Below are 4,342 nucleotides of genomic sequence, written 5' to 3' on the forward strand. Positions count from 1 at the left end.
GTACAAAACCAGGTGCTCTATGACACCATTGCACCAATCTGTCGCCAGAACCGCTATCCATTGATGATGGAAAATTGCCACTTGGAAAACGTTGATTTAATAACCAGACAATTGTAGGCTTAATAAAGCTGCGTATTTCAATAATACTTATGTATGATTATCTTAATAAATTGTTCAACGGCCAAGTCACACAACATTAACTATAATAATAAAGAAATCGCAGTAAGGAACCATAGACTAGGCACGACTTTGTCTAGATTTCATTACTTTTTAGAGATAAACAAGCAGCTCCATCGAGACTTGGCTAGTTTTTTACAGAATGTTTTTGGTGGGATTTCACTTCTTTTTGTAGAATGTGGCATAATTATTTAACGTCGTCGTCTTTAAATATTATCGACATTTTTTTACGATATTAAACAGTTAAACACAAATAAACTCAACGACCTTTAAAATGGACAACGAATCAGAATGGTTTTAATAACATAACCTTAGCCTGAGCGAACCTTACGATATAATAAACGAAATCAACGAAATGTAAATATAAATTACACAACATTCAACTTAATCGACGGGGGGGTCTAGAAAGGAAAAAAAATCTGGACACCGCGGTGCAGAAAATCGACGCTCAAAGTGCTAGCGCCATCTAGCGGTGAGCGGTACAGGCGAACACCACGATGCCGGTGTGGCGCTAGTAGTATTGATTATGAATGTGGTGTTACTCCAGATCTTCGATTTTCCTAGTTTTTATAGTTTTCCCTTAATGTGGCCATTAAACCCTAACTCTGTACCAAAGGACAATGTTCATTTCTGGCCTGGCGTGGACAAGCTGCTAATGAAAATATGAATTTGCCAAAAATTTTTAATTAATTTTTAAAGTATTCACTTAGTGTAACTTTGTATCAATTTGCCTTTATAAAAATCCAATTTAAATAGTACTTTATGTGATAATTACAACTTCCTGTCTGTAACACTCAATTCAGTGTTGCCAAAATGAATCTTATCGGTAAGAATCGATTCATATCGATTGTTTTTCGACTATGACAATTTTAAATACGTATTCATTAAAATGACATTTATAAAACTTTTTTAATATTCCAATAACACTACTAAAAATATTTAAATAACTAAATGAAACCTTATTTCACACACACCTTATTTCGAGTCATCAAAAATACAATCGATTTTTATATCGATTATTTTTATTCATCACCACATTATTAGCATGGCAACACTGAAAATATTGTCACAGCTGTTATCTGTCATTCGCTTTGTTTTGTATTTTTCATCGTGAGTGTTGTTTAGTTCTCAAAACCAAGTCTTTACCAAAATAAAAGCAGAAGAGTGTTGTATAAGTTTCCCTTTTGACGACTTTATTTTTTTGACCATGGTCCTCGATGCTTCCCTTCCCGATGACCCTGGCATACTCTCGAACTACGAATCTCACTCAACCAATGACCAATGGCTCACTTTCGGTCATCGAACCTTGCCTAAACGCCGACCACGGCTTACGTATGGACTCCGACCCGAGCCCCAATGTTAACCCCAGCCCGATTTTGGATAATGCAACCAGCAATTCCTCAATCTCATGAGGAACCTATGATATGTATCAATTGTATAGCTGACATGATGCAGAGGAGGCGACATAGCCTAGAGCTTATTAAGTTCAGTTGGTTATAATGTCAGTGGATGACTCCTCAGCTGGTAAGTTATTGAATGAGCTTGTGGACTTGTTGAATACCTTTTACAATGTATTTGATCAACTACCTTTACCGTAGATTACCATAATCCTAATAAAACTTTTTTTTTAGATTGATAACAGCAGTGTATGTTGTCACTCATGTTGGACCGTGGCCACGGTGTGGCTCTGCACCAATCAAGGACAAATTATATTTCAAATGAAGAAGCAACCACTAGCACTGGTCACAGTTAACGTGGATTATCTTTGTTACAAATACGTTCCATAGACTCCATATTAACACGGAAAGAGAATCACATATTCAAAAATAATGTAATAATGGAACAGATTTCACCTCGTCAAGTAAGTTTTTTTAATTTTATTAGAGACATTGGCTTGATATATTTGAACAAAGTATATATTTTGTTCTATACAAATACTTCTAACTGATAGATAAAAATTGACATCACATCTCAATATCTTAAAGAATGAATTTTGAATGATATAATTAATTAATTTCTTGGTTTCAGCTGCGGGGATCTGACCAAATATGTCATCCCTGATGGCAGTGAGCTGATCGAGCTGCTACATATGCTGTGGAGCCCCAACAAATACATGATGGGACGAGGATTCATTTGCCCTTATATTGGCCGAATAACAGTAGGTCGCTGTGCTCATGTTATGACAATTTTGTGGTTTTTGAGCTGGGCAAGGTATCAGGAACATGTATTTCCACCTGCCTAGTTCCTAGACAATATTTTATTGACCCATGAGTCAGATTAAAATAATAATAATAAAAAAAATGGTGTTTTATTTTGCTTCTAACCTTTCTAGTCTTAAGCCAAAAAAAATTTTTTTAAGGACTTGGATACAAAATGATATTTATATTCTGTTTCTTACTGGTATAGACTATTTAATAAATAACAAATTACATGCTGTAATGTCTGTCCACCTCAGGCCAAAGGTCCCATACTAAGTGGGCATAACCCTTTCAGCTCTCTGAGTTTATGGGAAGTACTAGTTCTATTTTGATGATCATCAGTGAGTGAGTGAGTGTCATAAATGCGAAACTTTGCTTTCGCTTAACTTCGGAAATAAAAGACCTACAGACTTGAAATTTTGGATTTTAAGTATGTGATTATAGCTTACTAGATAACGAAAATTTCAGCGTTCTGGTCTTATCCAGAGGTTCTCAAATAGGGGCCTGAAAATGCGGCGAAATGGTTCCAGTAAATGATGGTACGGCAGTGTTTGCTTCGCGCTCGACTTGGCGGGGGCACTGCCGTGCCCCCAGATTATTTTTAAAATGTATTTAAAAAATAAAATGTTCGTTTTATTATTTCAAAAATCTGACCTCTCAACTCAACTACACTACACAAACACCTTTGTTCGCAACTGTACTGACGAAACCTCGATATTATACCGTTCATTTAAGATGGCAAGCCTTATGTATGGAACGGTCGCTTTTTTGTAACCTTTATAATTTGGTCGGCTTATAGAAGAATTCCTAATATTTTTTTGCAGTTCGATAACTTTCTTATAAGTCGTAATATAAAGCTGAAATTAACAGGATAGCTTATTCAAGAAACATTTTAATTTGTCCATTGTATGCCATGTTCCCTTGTTATAAGGGAATCGCGTATTCGGCCACGAAAGTAAGACTGTTAAAATAAAAGTGTACCAGGGGTACATGCTACACCTTTTTATTCGATTGTAAGAGTACTGGTTTACTCACAAATCCGTTTTATCTGATTTTCGAAATCTTTTAATTACACTGGTGTTTATCATTCAAATCAATGACTAATGTTTGAACTAATTTGGACATATTAAGGTCTATCATCGGTATTTTTTTCAAACTTCTGCGTTGAGCCATTTACGAGATCTGGGACATCACAAAACATTACCCCAGCAAAATTCTCAATAACTTGAGAACCGGAACACGAACAAATTTTGCTATTCGTGGACAAATTACTACGCAACAAGAGCTATCTATCCATGTATTTGGTTCCGGGATAGAACGACTTTCAAAAAAAAATTTTGCCAGGGTAATGTTTGAAACGTTACCCCAGCAAAATCAGTTTTTTCCTAATAACTTTAAAACTATAATTTGAACGAATTTTGCTATTAGTGGACAAATTTCTGCTCACGATGGACTAATTATCTGCTATACTCTCGACTCTCTAAAGCACAACATTTATAAAAAATTTGCAACATTCAAAAACCGTGTGTGATGCTCATTGCTCATAGTGATTTTCGATACAGAGCCCCGTACATACGTTATACATAAATTATGGAAAGAAAACACCCAGACCAATACAAACAAATATGTATGCAATTTTAGTATGATATTTTTATTTATTAATAAACAAAAAGACTGAACAAAATTGATGCGTGTACTGATTAATGTAATTAACCATCTCGCAAAGTTTCGTGAATTGCAACAATTATAATTTATTATCCAAGCTCTAAATAATCGCTACTACGAGTAACTGATCATAAAATGTTTTTCCAATCGCTCAAGCTCCTGAGGATCTACCGATAGGTCGGGTGACGTAATCTTGAAATTCTTTTAGCCGGCGCGGAACTTCCGGTAGGTCGGGTGACGCCACGCCTCTTTGTACCGTGTTTACTTTGGCAGTTATATTCTATATTTATTCGATTCCAAAA

At 35.4% G+C, this 4,342-nt stretch overlaps 1 long non-coding RNA gene across 1 annotated transcript; it reads left to right on the forward strand.

Moving 5' to 3' along the window:
* The first annotated feature begins 1,153 nt into the window (after positions 1-1,153).
* LOC135075905 (uncharacterized) lies at positions 1,154-2,667 on the forward strand. The gene is made up of 3 exons (XR_010258147.1): positions 1,154-1,701; positions 1,809-2,038; positions 2,206-2,667. It is a non-coding gene; the product is annotated as an uncharacterized LOC135075905 (long non-coding RNA).
* Positions 2,668-4,342: the final 1,675 nt, after the last annotated feature.

The sequence above is a fragment of the Ostrinia nubilalis genome, chromosome 11, assembly GCF_963855985.1.
Source record: "Ostrinia nubilalis chromosome 11, ilOstNubi1.1, whole genome shotgun sequence".
NCBI classification, from domain to species: Eukaryota; Metazoa; Arthropoda; class Insecta; order Lepidoptera; family Crambidae; genus Ostrinia; species Ostrinia nubilalis.